We start from the raw sequence: 17,413 nt of genomic DNA, 5'->3' as shown, positions 1-17,413 counted from the left end.
CTGATATATTTTGAAGGCTACTATATTTTGCTATGCAATTCTATCAGTTCTAGCTCAGATGTTTCAATTTCTCAGACCTAAAGTTGTGATGAAGTTCTAAGAGAGCTAGAGAAAACTGAGTAAATACCTGTAAGGGCAGAATCTAAAAGCAAGAGTACAGAATATGTAATAGAATGAAGACACTATTTCCAGGTCATAAATGTCTCTGAAGAACTGGAGATAGAAAAGAATATGGATAAAACCCACGTTTGAGTTACACTGTCAAATTTTAAAATACAAAATAGTATTTTTTTTCCTAAATTCATATGCCAAATGTAGATGCTTAAAGGGTTTTTATCAAACATAAACTGACAGTGATATTTCCATGGAATGTCTGAGATTCAACAATACTTAAAAGAACTGTTTAAGTTAGATATTTTTTCTGTATAGGGACTTTTTAAATTTTGCTTGTTTTGCATCCAGCTAAACTTGCTGTTGCTTGTTGTTGGTTGGTATACACCATCTATGTTACAGGATTATTATTACTAAGGCTTGTTAAGCAGAATTTATTATTTATTTTTAACACAGAAATATCTCAAGTATCTGTCCAACATCACGACTTTGTGAGAAAAAGAATAGACTAAAGAGGAGTAGTACAGAAATAAATTAAATATTCTTCAACTTAGAACTAGGAAAAGATAATTTGCAAAGGATAGTCAAAGGCTTAACAACACTTACACAGCATGAGCTTTTGACGCTGCAAAAATATGTTAGGTCTACATCTGTTTTGCATGACAAATATTTTATTGAGTAGGTAAAAACACACTGAATATAAAAATACATTAAAATATGCCCACATTTTTTTAATAGTCTAGGGAGAGTATTATTCCTATGAGCAATCACAGGAGCAAGAGATAGATAATGAGTAAAGGAGAAAAAACAGTCATGAAATGCAGAGAAAAAATAAAAAGAAGGGAAAACAGAAACCACTAGAAAGTTGCAGCCTGAATTATTCAGAGATATACCTTTAACTATACGTTATTATTGTGATAGCTATAAATACAGGAAGTCTGGAATGGATCTGCAAATGCTGCTGATTTTATTAAACTAAAATATTTGCTCACTGCATCATCTGTCTCATTTACGTCATGCCCAGAGTGATTACCGAACCCACAAGCCTAATAACCAATCAACACTAAGGAAAGATTACTTAGAATAAAAACTGAAGATATCGTTTTGATTATATCACACATCTGCTGACTCTAAGAAGATGAGGTTCACAGATTTGGGTTCATGCTTAGACAAACCTTTGGCCCCTTGCAGCACTTTTGGTCTTTAAATTAATGTTTCTATTCTTAAGCTCATATGGTTTAAAAACTACGGGATGCAATTTCAGTAGGACATTAAAACATAGCAGGAGAATACTCAACAGCAACAGAAATGCATGTATTGTATGAAGCATTTTGTAACACCATCCATCTAAGCACGGTCAAAGCATCAGAAACAGCAATACCATGTATGAGCCAAGAAAACGTACGTTAGCATAGTTGTGCCAAGTTACACAGAAAAGATTTCATTAAATTTTATTGAATACTATATTGCATATTGCTTAAAAAAAGGGTACTTTTCCACTTTATAGAAATTGAACTAACTTGCTATTGTCTGTGACTCTTACAAAGTGGTCCACGGGAATTTTTCAGGAAAAGAAACACATGAGGATAAATGAAGAATGGCCAGAAGTTAGAGCATTTACATTTCAATATTATGTTTGATGCAAATAACCTGATATTTTGCTATCTTTAGTTTCACACTTTCTCTCATATTCTCACATCTTCTCCACCTGTGAGGGTAAATGATGTCTTTTTCTTTTCAAAGTGTTCAATTTTCCAAAGTTTTTTAAAACTTAATAAAATGCTTCTTAGAAGTTTCTGAAGTTCCCATTAGATCATATTAGCAAGACAAATATAGCATCCTTCTGGCATTCTAATTTTGTTTGACAATTAACAAAATGAATCTTCATTTTCTTACCTTTCTAATAAAGATAAAATAAGGCTGTTGATTATTTGGCACAATGACAGTTGTGTTTCACACATGATTTTTAGAGACAACACAAAACATTGATGTCACAAGTCATTAAAATTACTTTGCAGGATAGGTTTTGCTGACAGAAACTAGCGAACCAGAACTAACCATAACTAACACCAACCATAAAGACTAACTTTTGCAGAATGAGTGTGCTAAGAGAGCTGGCACATTAAAAAAAATCACTGATGTGTGTGTAAATTACCAAAACAACGAGATTTGTGCAAAATCATTGCACCTCACCTTTTCATTTCTAGTAAGAAATCTCTAAAAGATCTCTAAAAGCAAGAGTAGACAGGATCTCAGCACTTGCATCTTTCCCTACCATTCTCTCCCTTTCAAATCACCACCACTCTCCATCACCCCAGCTCACCCTCTGCCTATTCCTCATATATTCCCTCCCGCTACAATTATTGTTGTCTTAGGTTTTCTGACAAGTACAGAATGAGAGGGAGAAGACTACATTTTGCGCTGGTGAAAGGTAAGAAAGAATGTGTGCATGCGGGGATTATGTTTTGTTTTCTTCAAGGCCACAGACAGCTCTCAGAGGTCTTGTATACAAACTATGTCTGCCTGTGTCAAAGTCAAAGCATGGGACTCTGGGGGTGATTTGCATCTCAGAGTTTGTGTGGCATTTACCTGAAGGTACTTTCTTCATCAGAAGAGATGCCAAGTGGCCTAAGAGGAAAAGGTTTCCAGAAGAGGTAATCCATAAAAAAAAAGAAAGCTAAAGAAAAAAAGGGATGCTTTTGAAAGCTAGCATTCAGCTATCCTTCGCAGCAGCATACTGTGATGAATGGATAAGAAAGAGAATCAGGCATATACATTGCATGGGGCAGCCTGCAGACAGACTCAGCATTTGGTTCTTTTGTTCAGTTGTTGGTTTTGTGTTTTGTTTTTGTTTTACCTCTTCCTCTCACCTCCTTTCTTCTCTTCAGTTACTCATTTAAATGTAACTGTAAACAGAACCTCATTTAGATGCTAGCTAGAGTTCTGTGCGAAAACACAATGGGAAAACATATTCTTATTTATTCCTGATAACAGTTTTACAGAGGAGTGGAGATTCCACGCTTGGTACTCCACACCAAGAAGGAATCGAGTTTGCTGAACAGATTCCTGGGTTTTTTTAGCCTCATTCTCTTTTTCGCCAGGTAAAAGCAAGGCAGGACCAGGTATGTGGTCCCAGAAACTGGTCATTCATATGCAGTGATATTAGTATATTACAAAGATGCACTTAAATTAGTGACTTTGGGCTGAGGAAATGACATAATCTAGCCATAAGGGTGCATTTAATGGGTTTGATGATTTACTTTGTGAAAACTCCCTTATTTTCATGCAGCCAGTGAGGGAAAAGATATTAAAGAACAATACCTTAGATTCAGAAGTTCTGCACATAGCAGCACTAAAATGTCTTTCAAAACAAGGAAAGGATAAGCAGCATGTAAAATAATCTCATGGAAGTTGGAGTCCATCATGAACAACAACAGTAAGAATAATATTGCTTACAATAAAAAAATATATTTGGGGGGATTAACAGGGTGGAAAACTATGACATATACATCAGAAGCATGCTTTCATCTTGGACTATAACAAACATGAAAGCTATGGGTACGCAACAAATACATTGTAATTTATGTAATGATAAATACTCCTACACTTGAAAGTTTAAAACCTGACAGGTTTCAGAAAAACATTTCTACCTGAGGGCATCTGCTATGTATATATATATGTTTTTTCCTCCAATGAAAGCAATCAAGCTACATATGGTCTTACCTAGTTTTATTAAACTTCCCATGTTGAGAAGACTAACCAGCTAGCAATTTACTTCTTAAAGTAATTCCAGACGAGCATTGAGACAAGCAAGCCATGTAGCATTACTAGTGCAAGAATGAAATGTATTATATCATCCATTTCATTTTACACAGTCACCTCTGTAATAATTTGAAATGCATAGAAGCTATACAGACTGCAAAAATAGCCTTTTAATAAAGCTGACAAACAATAAAAAAGCACTTTTAAAGACTAGCTGTTGAAAGACACTCATCCATGACAATATTTAACTGGTCAGATTACTGTACAAAAAAATTAAGATCAATTTAAGAAATTTCAAAAATGTAAAAAAAAAACCACAACAAACTCAAACTTCTTTAAAACTCTATGACATTACCCAAATATTTCTATGTATTTTGGTAATATTTAAAGGCTGTATTTCTCTTTTCTTATTTATGTTGTGGGGTGTTTTTTTATTTTATTTTTTAAATTATTAACTTCAAATTTAGTTTATCAGTTACTGTAACAAAGGCAGTGTGGAATGCAGTTAAAATAATCCAGGTATATTAGATGCTGGGAAAGCAACTTGATTGATCTCAGTTTTCCAGATTCAGCAATGGAAAACAAAACAAAACAATCAATCGAACAAACAAAAACCCCACACCCACGAAAAAGAAATCTATCAAAAATCTTGGACCTTGATAACGATATACACTAATATGCTCATTACCATAATCTAATACTGCACATTTCTCTTGGAAAAGTACAGTCATTATACAATAGTTTCCATCAATCCACACGCCATTATCTGATTACACAAATCTAAACTTTCTAGCTGCAAATAACTTTAGATGGAACCAAATTCTCACAAATTTTCTTGATCTGCCTGCAGCTACTTTTTACTTGGATTAGCTCTGACGGCAATTTCTCTAAATCACGAGGTGTCTTCAGCTCATTTATTTTACTTCTTTGTATGACACAACCATGGGTGATGATAGTAAACATATAAAAATGACCACAAGTAGATACTAGAGTAAGCAAGAGAACACCATCAGCATGAATGTCATATCCCCCCAGTGAAGGACTTCAGATGCTCAGTGTAACACCCCTGCTGAGAACGTAAGGATGAAAGCACCAACTTTAGGGTCAAGAGGAGAAAGGGAAGGGTGAGCATCAAACCAGGAAAAGGGGTAGAAAATAAGAAATATCTGTATAACAGTTTAAATTGTATTATTAACCTTTCTTTTTCTGTAATAGGTCTAGACTAATAATGATTAGATTAATGCTAATACTTCAGTTATAGTAAGAATAAGTTCTTCACTTTCTATATATCTAAGGTGTGCCTCCTCTTTGCCTTTATATAAGATTTTGAACGTAACAGTATGGGCCATCGTTTGAAGTCTACCACTAGGACTATAATAATAAGCAATGTGGTATTTATTACAGAATGCTTGTATACTGTTTTGTTAATCTGTTTAAGTAAACATTATGTATGGATTGCTCAATATTTATGTAATCACCTAAAGGATGAAAAGAAGGATATGAAAAGATACAAAATGGAAAGCTATACATACAGAAATAAATCCGTTAGGTAAGAATAACAATTAGAAATTGTACATTAAACTGCAACTTATATATGGATACATGAATCCTTGAAACTTAAGTGAATTTGATCTATACAGTTTTTCAATTTCAGATCAGATAGATGATCCTTACATATCCAATAGAACCAACATGCCTGTGAAGATATTAATGATAAAATGACAAAATATGAAGATTATTAGGTTCCATTGGTACAGTAACAGTATTGCTTCTCCTATGCATTTGATCTCTCAGTGCCAAATAACATCCACATAAAAAGTCTCTGCATAGCAAATACACTAAATGCAGGTCACCAGATGAATGAAAGCAGACACTCACAAACATACGTAGTTGTATGTTTAAATTTATTTGAAGTGCCTGCCTTTGACAGTGATAGAGCTCATTACTGTTAGGACATATATTTTCTAACAGTGACATTCATGCCAGGCTTGAACTACACAGTAAATCTGCTGTTGCAAGACAAGTAACAACAATGATTCCTTAATGTTGGTGAATTTTCCTAGAGAGGTAGAATCCATCAATATAAACTTAACGAAAAAAAATAAAAATTGTCCCCTATATATTGCTACATACATCCAAATAATATGTCATCTTTTCAGTCCTTTCTATAAATTGCTGTGCAGTAGCAGTGACAAAAAGTACTTATTTTAATGGAAGAAAATCCCACTAACATATTAACTGTCTTTTACGATTATTATTTGAAAGCCATTATGAATCTGTCTAATAGAAGATGTAAATGTTGAACTATATTTGACTTTTAAAATGTAAAATACTAAAACATTTAGCACTGCAAGATGAAATACAAATTTCAACCAATGTATTTGATTATTAATTTGGTCAGGTCTTACTGTTTGTATGTATGATTCCAAGCATTGATTATGTACTATTACCTTAAACTATGTCTCACAAATATTCTATTTCAGAATACATAAGCAAGGTCATTTCCTCATATTTAAGCCTAATAAATATGCTGGCTCCAATTTTTGAATTTTCCCCTAATTGCAAATGTTACTAGCTTTTTAGCATCAAATAGTGTGATGTGATAAAAGAGGCCAGACTAAGTCTAAAATAAAACTGTTGAATTTTTTCTCAGTAATTAGGATAGTAAATTTTTAAATACTATCTAATTTTGAAACATCTGTAGAAAAGGATTTTACAAAAAGATTTCTTTCTTCAGGCTTCGGAAACAGCATAGTGCAAAATATTGTTTCTCATAAAGTGATAGTTCTAATTATTTATTTATGGAAGGAATCAAAGTTTTAGTTGGAATTCAGTGAATTACTGCACTGTTGGATCTTGTTTCAGTGAAGCAGAGCATGTAATACTTCAGTGTATTTCAATAGTAATGCTGCTTTTGATGAACAAGAAGTTTTTCTGAAACAGTGAAAATTTCTGGACATTTGTGGCATGAGCGTGGGAAGTTTCGTTTCACAGACTTGTTTGTTGCCCTGGCTGCAGTGTAAACTATAACACTCACAATGTACTTTATTTAAGCTAGTTTGCAACGGCCTTGGCAGCCAGCAAGCAGCCAGTAATTCCACATTTCAGGAGAAATCTCTTTGTGCCCTGAAGTCATGACAAAAATCTAACTGCAGAGTAACTGACATTTCAGCCAGTGCATGTATTCGAAGCCATTCCTCTATACAGGAATCATCCTCAAGTCACACTAGCATGGTAGCAAATCATTTGGAGTGCCATGTGACATAAAGAAAATGGAAAAATCTGGATCATTTTATACAATGGCATAACTATGCTGACTTTCACTGACACTCATTGTTCATTGCTTGTCACATTATTTTATCATGCCTTCCTCTACCCTATGTGATAATCTATGGTTACTGAACAAGAAAACAAAATCACTCAAGTGTTTGAATATTCATTACACTATGCTGTTAAAAGCAACTTTTGCCTGGAAAAAAGTAAGATAAATGAAACCACTGATGATGCAGTCTAAGTGATGTTACTAATGATTGGTCAGTAGTGTATCTGTTACTTAAGACTAACTTCAGCAATTCCAAGTGACTACAGACAAACATTAAACTCCAAAATTGCTAGGTTGTCCTTTGAAAAACATTGGAAAATACCAAGCTTACAATGCAATTTCGCTTTGCAAAAGCACACCCTGATTGCGGCCCTCCTATGCTGTAGTTGTGTTAGCCATCTAGCAACTGGCTGCAGTTGCACACAACAGCCGCTTTTAGTTATTTTCTTCAGGTAGTGGTTAGGCAGCTTCCAGCTATAACTGAATCCTTGGCCAGAAATGCTGTATTTCGAGTATGTCCTGTTTTCTTTTGTTCTTAAACCTGAAAACTCCTTATTTGGATTGTGAACATGTGAATTACCAATATTTGATAAAGGCGATTTAATAAAGATGAACGATGTCCTTGCTCACAGTAGTGGGATTGGACTAGATGGTCTTCAAAGGACCCTTCCAATGCAAGCCATTCTATGATTCTAGGATTTTAACATGCTTTGAATATTAAGGACTCCTTCTAATACCTGCATATTTTTACCAGGAATTTTCATGTAGCTGTTTAACTCTTTCTTAAAATGCTTATGTTCATCTTTAAAGGTATGGATTTTCTCCCAGGTTTGCTGACCTCAATACTTTTATGCATTCTTTTTCTTCCTCCTTATGCTACTCCAGTGTTGCAGTATCCTCACTCAGAAAGAAAACTGTGTTACTGATGAAGTGCTTTAATAAACTGTGTACTGGAGACAGACGTATGACTTGAAAATAGCTGAAAAGAGTAGTGCAATAAAACAGTACTATGGCCCTTACTGACAGCAAGTTTCCCTGTACCAGCCTGATTGGTATCTCTTGACAATGTTTGGAAAATGCAAATAGCTACAACTCAGTAAGCAATATGCCCAATCATGTGGAGTAAATGCATTCCTGGAACTACACATTTTATTGTTGGATTTAATGCATAATTGATTGAAGCACCATATTTTGACAAGCTCTCACGATGGTATAATTAAGCAAAGACCTGCCAACTGCTACAGCACATTTATTTTAGGACCAAAGTAATTTATTTTAATGTCCATCGCTATAGCTGTTGAAGTGGAAGAGAAAAATTATCCAGGTACTCAAGAATTATCTGAAGATCGTATGGAGGCTGAGGCACTTGTCTAGGACAGGCACAGTAAAACATAAGTGGGCCAGCCTGCTTCATTCTTCTGCAGGGAAGCAGTACCATTCCCTTAAGTTCTGAGCACTGCAGAAGAAAATGTGCATCTAACCTCATGTCCTTCTCCCAAAGAGCATATAAGGCAGGTTCAGCTACTACGTGATAAAAGCACAGGGCTGAAAATTGTTCTTGGGGCTGAACTGATGATCAAGCTACTAACTGGATTAAGTTGGAGAAGGAACTAAATATGGTTCTGTCCTGGGTTCAGCTATAGCAGTCATTTTTCTCCTGCTTAGTAGCTGGTGCAGTGCTGTGTTTTTTAACTTTCAGCCTGGGAACAACGCTGATAACACCGATGTTTTTAGTTGTTGCTAAGTAATGTTTATTCCAACCAAGGACTTTCTCAGTCTCATGCTTTGCCAGGGAGGAGGGGAAGCTGGGAGGAAGCAGAGACAGGACACCTGACCCAAACTAGCCAAAGGGGTATTCCATACCACAGCACGTCATGCCCAGTATATAAACCGGGGGGAGTTACCCGGAAGGCCCAGATCACTGCTCGGGTCGGGCTGGGTATCGGTCGGCGGGTGGTGAGCAATTGTATCCTCTCCCCTTGTTATTTCACTAATCGTTATTATCATTGGTGGTAGCAGTAGTGGTTTTGTGTTATACCTTAGTTGCGGGACTGCTCTTATCTCAACCCGTGGGAGTTGCATTCTTCCCATTCTCCTCCCCATCCCTCCGGGAGCGGGGGGAGGAAGAAGGGGGGGGGGGGAGTGAGCGAGCGGCTGTGTGGTTCTGAGTTACCGGCTGGGCTCAAACCACGACAGGTTCTTCAAGTCAAAAGGTCAAAAAAATCCTCACTGTAACCTCAGGAAAGTCACTTAACCTTTCTGAGCCTCAAAATTTCCAATTACTTCCACTGTCATTCGTTCTGTACATTTAATAAAACAGCAAAGGATGATAACAGTTCACTGAGGACTTTAGAGTTTTAAATAATTAATGTCATCAAACTTTAGAACTCATCAAGAAGGAAAAAGGTTGATCAATCAGAATGACATAGGATTACACTCCTAGTACACTGTGAAGCCTTTTTTTTTTTCCCCTTAGAGGCAGGTTATAGCTACTTGTTATTGGAAAAGTATATTATTGTTAGAGGACTCTGCTGGAAATGCTCCCCTGTTTCTCCCCCATATAATGTTTCAAATGTACAGCTGAAAGTTTTACACTGGAATAATTATAATTTTTTCACTGTATCAGCAATACTACTTTCATTTGAGTGATTAAAAAAAAGGATAGTTGGTCTACACATATTCATCTGCATTTTTATAGCCGGTTTGTGCTTTGGTTTATTATAATATTGCGTTATACTCTGGAAAAAAACCATGTAAATAGCAAGAGAAAAAATACAAAAAAGAATGGAACAGTAAATCCAGTTTTGTTAGTTGTGTTTATTTATAATCTTTGAAAAAATACCTCACCAGATTTTGTGTATAGAATCTCGTATTCTGGGCACTATACTTCCTTAGTTCGTCACCCAGATGGTAACTAATGCACAGACCTTTATGAATTCATATATTATTTAACCATGATTTTTCAAGGAAAACATTTGTGTCAATTGTGCTGCTTTTTCCTTCTTAAGACTGTAAAAAGAAGCGTGACCAGCAGGTCGAAGGAGGTGATCCTGCCCCTCTACTCTGCTCTTGTGAGACCCCACTTGGAGTACTGCGTACAGTTCTGGTGTCCTCAACATAAAAAGGACATGCAGCTGTTGGAGCGAGTCCAGAGGAGGGCCACGAGGATGATAAGAGGGCTGGAGCACCTCCCATATGAAGACAGGCTGAGAAAGTTGGGGCTGTTCAGCCTGGAGAAGAGAAGGCTGCGTGGTGACCTCATAGCAGCCTTCCAGTATCTGAAGGGGGTCTACAAGGATGCTGGGGAGGGACTCTTCCTTAGGGACTGTAGTGGTAGGACAAGGGGTAATGGGTTCAAACTTAAACAGAGGAAGTTTAGATTAGATATAAGGAAGAAGTTCTTTACAGTGAGGGTGGTGAAGCACTGGAATGGGTTGCCCAGGGAGGTTGTGGATGCTCCATCCCTGGCGGTGTTCAAGGCCAGGCTGGACAGAGCCTTGAGCCACATGGTTTAGGGCAAGGTGTCCCTGCCCATGGCAGGGGGGTTGGAACTAGATGATCTTAAGGTCCTTTCCAACCCTTACAATTCTATGATTCTATGATTCTAAATATGAATTATTCTTAATAAAGCTGGATGATCCATTCTAACTGCTTTTCCAGAAAACGATTTGAATTTTTTTCAGAGATTCAAGAGAAAAGAAACAGGGAAAAAATGAACAGAAAGTTAGTGAATGAAAATTTAAAGAAAACAAACATAATTATTTTTTTAGATCATATTTTTAGATTTTCCTAGCTTTTTATAAAGTGTTCTCATGATCTTCTATGATAAAAGCATTAAATTAAAGGGAAGGAGAATAGGAATATAGGATATAAAAAGGGGAAAATCTAGGAAAAATATCTTACTATTTTTTGTTTGGATTTTTTTTTTAACGGTTATTCTGTTTCTTCTTTATTTTTCTCCCCTAATAGCCCTGTACTCAATGCAACCATTCCATTAAAACAGAAAAGCTCAATAACTTCATTATAGTAAGACTGTTTCAGTATGTACACTGCATATAATATTCCTAATGGTATTGAAAATCGGCATACATGTATATTCTTGAATCCTAAATTATTATATAACATCCAATCCAAAGGTATAAAAAATGGTAACAATTAGGATTTTTGTTTTTATTTATAAATTTAATCAGTGGATGGTGTACAACTACATGCAGCAGCTCAAAGTAACATTAACATCTATCATTTTGGAATGGATACGAGTTACCCATCATTAAGTCAGATATTTTTGTGTAGAAAACAATTCTTTCACTAAATTCCTTGAAGTTATAAAAGGAATCAGGCACATCTGATGCAAGAACATTAGTCCCCTTTATTCTGACTTTACAGTGTGACATGGGGTAGTTGAGGAACATCAGGTGTTCATTAACTGGCAAAGTAGGATTATGTAACTCGTGCTGGTTTTGGATGGGGTAGAGTTAATTTTCTTCACAATAGCTGGTATGAGGCTATGTTTTGGATTTGTGCTGAAAACAGTGTTGATTAACAGAGAGATGTTTTAACTATTGCTGAGCAGTGCTTAGGCAGCATCAAGGCATTTTCTGCTCCTCACCCCACCCCACCAGCGTGTAGCCTGGGGGATGCACAAAAGATTGGGCGGGACACAGCCTGGACAGCTGATCCCAACTGATCAAAGGAACATTCCATACCATATGGCGTCATGCTCAGCATATAAAGCCAGGGGAAAAAGAAGCAAGGGGAAGAAGTTCAGAGTTAAGGCATTTTGTCTTCCCAAGTAATGATTGTGAGTGCTGGAGCCCAACTTTCCTGGAGATAGCTGATGGGAAGTAGCAAATTCCTTATTTTGCTTTCCTCCCCCATCCTACTGGGGGGATTGAGCGAGTGGCTGTGTGGTGCTTAGTCGTCAGCTGGGGTTAAACCAAAACACCCAGAGAGCAAGAAGTTTCCAACTGCTTTTGATGCTTTAAAACAAAACCCCTCATTACTTTTTTGTTAATGTATTTACTGTATCTAATTTATGGTAGTGTAGTTGGTGGTTATTTGCAAACAAACATTATCTTCTATCAAAGTATATTAATTTTGAAAAGGTGAATAATTTTCAAGTGCAATGCTTAATGTGGGAGGTGACCTAAAGAAAAAGAAATCTCAAAACAAATAGGACTTCTTTTGCATATTTGTTAAACATATGCTTTGTAGCTGTGCTATCATGCCTTACAGTCCCATCAGTCCCTTAGAAGTTCATTATCTTCAGAACAGACACAAACAACTGGAAAGTGGCTGATAAACAAAATCATTAGCCCAATTTTTCGATTTACTTTGAGGATTCAGAAGCAGGTGCTGCAAAACAAACCCTCATTAAACAGCTGTTTGTTTCATTTCCAGTAGCAGTACAAACCACACTCCTTCATCTCAGAATGGAGTATGTCACTGTTACACAATTTGATATAATTTAGTGAATAAGTGGCCATCTCCTTTCAAAAACTTCAATCTGAACTGCAATGTTAACATGACAGCTAAAAGCCTGGTCAGATTCTAATGTGTTTGCACACTGTGTTGTTTACAATTTCCATGTGGTATTCAGTAATATAAGTGTAGTTGCTTCATCTATTTTGTTGAAAGTCAGAACTAACGCATATTTTCATATGCTTTTCTGTTGCTTCTGTTGATTGTATTTTTTTCATCTTCCGTAATGTATGCTATAGAATGTAAAAGAAATGCTTCCAGAAATCCAATCTATAGCATGTTAATGAAAGATAGTCTACATTTATTTTGAGGCAGGCCTCCATTACTTCTTAAATATGTGGTTCTTCACTTCTACTTATAACATTTTATTGTAACAGTGCCTCTAGTGGCAAAGTCACCTCAACAATCATCTAATTTCTACAACCTAATAGAATTTTCACTAGAAGATCATTTTACATAACTATTCAAAAGATCTGGGGAACAAACTTAAAAAAGACTATTTTTAAAGAGGAAAAAAAAAAGGAAAAAGCTTCCTATTCAGTAGCTCAGTAAATGACTTATACCAATTTGAAATAATTTTTTAGACTGGTCTGTAGATGCAGGCAACTACCACTTTACTCACATTTTAAGGTTTGAACCAATGCAATTTGTTATGTTCGAAGGAATTCATTCAGCAAAATTAAGAAAACTCAGTTTTTGAGGTTACAAATAAGACTACACTATCAGCCCACAATTTTCTCAGTAAAAATTTATACGTTTTGGAGGTAAGCAGTATCTTCTTAAAAATAACACTATTTTATAAATTTATGCATTTTATATATTGTCTGACACACAAAAGAATGTGAAAATAAAACATAACATACTTAAAAATAATTCAATAAAACATAATTAGAATTCAACTGGGCCCTGTATCTTCATTTTACTTTTCTGATCTCTTCATTAAGTTATTTTATTGCCTAATAAGTTGAAAAATAAGCAAGGACTTCCTCTCATTAACTCCCTATTTTGCTACTGACCGAGTAGCAAAGTCTCCATGATCCTTGTAGCTACTGTTGTCATAGGAAGATAAATGTATTTTTTATGATTCATTGAGAACTGCTGATGTAGGAAGTTACAAAGTAGCTTTTCAGAAGAGAGTATAAAATGGTTGAGAATCAGTAGTTTGCCTCAACTCTTACTAATACAGGTAATGTCCCAGTGCTTAAGGCCTCCTGCCTATGGTAGACTATACCATGATGTATCTGCAGATGCTGGCTGCTCACAATTGCTTTTTGTTTCACTAAATGCTGAAAGTGAATAAAGTTACAATACCCTCAGGCAGAATGAAAAAAAAGAATTGATCTATATACAAAATATAAATATGAAGCCCCCATTTAATCTGACCAGAAATAAATATTACACTAGATAGATGAAAGATAATTTGCACTCCAACATTAATCTCATGCTAACACACTGCATCTGGGCAACACTGCTATTATGACGAATTTCAACAGTTCTACCCTTAAGTTTCTTGTTTCCTCTATACTGACAATAGCTAGAATGATACCAACAACATAATAATGGCCAAAAATATTTTTTTTTTCTTCTTTCATAGCTTTCAGTTTTACTGGATGCATCACGCTCAGAAACTTGCTATGTGCAAAAGGGAACCAATCATGTATATGGAGCTGAGAATTTTTTATTAGACCAAAATACAGTAAACAGATATTGCTGGTCCAGTTAGTAAACACTAACACTCATGGTCCAAATTAGTGCACACAAATCTCAAGAATATAAGAGTTAAAACTGCTGCAGAAAACCAAACCAAACTTCACTCCCTGCATCTACTCATTTTCCCAGACGTGACACCCTGTGATGGTCAAGAAACCCTTTTTGTATGCATCTGAAAATAACTCAAACGATAGGAGGAACTCACCGCGTGCTCTCGATCGGGCAGACGGCCGGGGGCAGAGCAGGATCCTGCTCACGGAGAAGGGAGATGATTCCCTGTGTTGTCTGCCCTGAGGCGGCGAAGATCAACAGCCCCGGCAGCAAAGCGCCCGGAGACAGCAGCACAGTCATTGCGGCGCGGGCCCGGCACTCAGTTAAACTGGGGCTGGGGCTCACCAGGTCCCGCGGCCGCCAGCTGGAAGGTTCCAGAACAGCTCATGACGCATGTGCAGGCATGGAAGCGAGTCTCACCTCTGGAAGGAGTCCGAGAAAGCCTGGCCTATAAAAAGGCAAAACGCGGCTTGTAGCTGTATGGTGTATGTCCTTCCATCCTGGGTTAGGTGAACTAGAACGGAAAGAATTTCCACTCGCTGACCGAGAAGGTGTCGCTGGATCTGTGGGGTGGTGAGCCTATTTCTGTTTATTCTTCTCCTTCTTTGTGTATTTTATAGGAACGAAAACGTGCCAAGACTTTTGTTTCTCTTGACGCAGTTTTAGGGAGCTTACAATAAGATTGTGTGGTTTTATTCGTTGTGGGTTGTTTTTGTTTGTTTGTTTTTTTTTTTTTTTTTGTGTGTGTGGTTTTCTTTTTTTTTTTTTGTGTTGCGGTTTCATCTGTGAACTGCACAGAATTTGTTGTAAGTAATCGTTTCTCCCCAGACCCACCGAGCGGGACACGACGTACTCCTCAAGCCCAGGCACACAGAGGGATATGGGTTGTTAGGCAGTGACTGCCGTGGGAAGGGTGTCGCCCCTTTGTTACGCTTCGAGCTGAAACTGGAGCAGGCCCTAGAGCAGGGCTTACACGAGCAGCACGCAGCTCAGACCTGGTGGGGCGGAGCCCATGCACTGCCGGATCAGTATGCAGCTGGGGGCCTAAAAATCATGTTTACGGGGGGGGGGGGGGGGGGGGAGGTACTGCATTGGTTTGTTATGAAATAAAAGATGAACTGCTATTTGATTTCAGCAGTGACGTTAATGTGCCTTCCTTCTACAAAACAAAACCAGTACCTCTATTACTTACAAACTATAATTTCATTTTCTCCTAGTCTTGCTTCCTGTCAAACTTCCCATCATTCAGTGATAAACTGTTTGTCTATTGACACATTGATCAATGAATCTATCAGGCATAAAAGAAACATGATAAACTGTAGCTTTTACTAGTTGAATTAATCTGATAATTATGTAGTGCTAATTTGCATGCTGTTCTATCATTTTCTCTAGCTCCAGTGAAAGACAGGTAGGAAAAAATATGCGGTTGTTTTAAAAACATCTGTCATGTGCCAATAATATTGCTATGGTAGCTTTTAATATAGATTTCTTAGCACTTAGCGTTGTGTATAGAACCTAGGTCACACAGATCATGTGGAGAAGAAGCCTTATCTTCTTGGTGTGGCTTGTTAAAGACCCCACAAAAGACTGTTACTACAAAATGTACCTCGATCAGCTTCACCTGGTCCTGACAGGACATATGTTACCTTCTCCCATGCTCCTCACAGCACTAATAGCTTGTGTAAGCTTTATGGGATCGTTCCCAATAAACACCAGTCATTGGCATACAGCCTGTTGATGGCAGTTGTGGTTTATGAAACAGGTTTTACATCAGTGTGGTGAAAGTGAGTGCTAGTTACCTGTGCATTGTTATTAGATCTGGTGTACAGACATGCAAAATAGAGGGGTGGGGGGAAAATGAAAATTTCACTCCTTTGTGCAGAAAAGACCAGCCCTTTCTTACAAGTCAACCCACAGTTCTGTTTTTATATGCCTGATGTACAGAAGGGGAGAAAAAGATAATTATAACTCCGTTATGATTTTCTAATTAGAGAAAACCCTCTATCTTGTCAGTAGTATAGGGTTCCAAACTGTCTGCGTTTTAGGTTGTTATACTGTATAATTCCTGTGTATGGCATACAGAATAAACAGATTCTCTGTAATTCTTTATATAAATGCCTGAAAATGATATCTATTTTCAAACATCATAAATATCTTAGTAACTACTGGTATCCCAAAAGCCAGTGGTCTCAGCTGTCTTCAGTAGTTGAAGCTCACTGACGTTTTCATCATCCCTTCTTTCCTATGGTGTTATACTGAATGCTGATAAGAAACTGCTTTCTGTATTCACCAAGAAGAGGCTCAGTCTTTTGCACTGCAGCTTACAAGTATTAGCAGCAGCATACTCAGCCTGACTAGTGATGAGTGTCTCTCATTTATTCCCACACGGCTGGCAACGGTAGTTGACATAAATAGGAGTTGCCTCTACTTTAAATGTCAGTTGAAGGGGAATTTAGAAGAGCATAGCTATCCATTACTGTGCTAAGAATATCAACAAACCCCACATATCCAATGCTGAAAAAAGGCTCATTTTTAATTAGTGCCTCATGAAAGCAATTAGAATGTCTACTGGGGAAAATGTAGAAAAGCTGGGGTTTGTTGTTCTCTTTTTTTCATTCTTTGTAGCGTGATTATGCAAAACATCTGTTGCATTGTAGGACAGACCAGAAAGGAAAGAATAGCATGAGAGAAGGAACTATGAAATGCTTTCATTTATATATTTTTAGGTTTACTTATTTTAAAAAATCCCTTTCAAAAAGCTCATCTCCCTAATATTTTCAACAATGCTCTCTTAACTTTCAAATGATAGTTAACCAGCAGCAAGAAGGTAGTGATGCAAACTTAATGAATACTATCTTAGCCTACAAATTAAAGGAGCAGAAAGAAACCTCTTCAGACCCTTTTGCCTGGGACATACCTTATAGTCCCTGAATATCTCTGAATTGGGATTTACAGCTTGACAACTAATATGGGATG

Source organism: Strigops habroptila, chromosome 6, assembly GCF_004027225.2.
Source record: "Strigops habroptila isolate Jane chromosome 6, bStrHab1.2.pri, whole genome shotgun sequence".
Lineage (NCBI taxonomy): Eukaryota > Metazoa > Chordata > Aves > Psittaciformes > Psittacidae > Strigops > Strigops habroptila.
Note: the sequence above shows the minus strand (reverse complement) of the source record.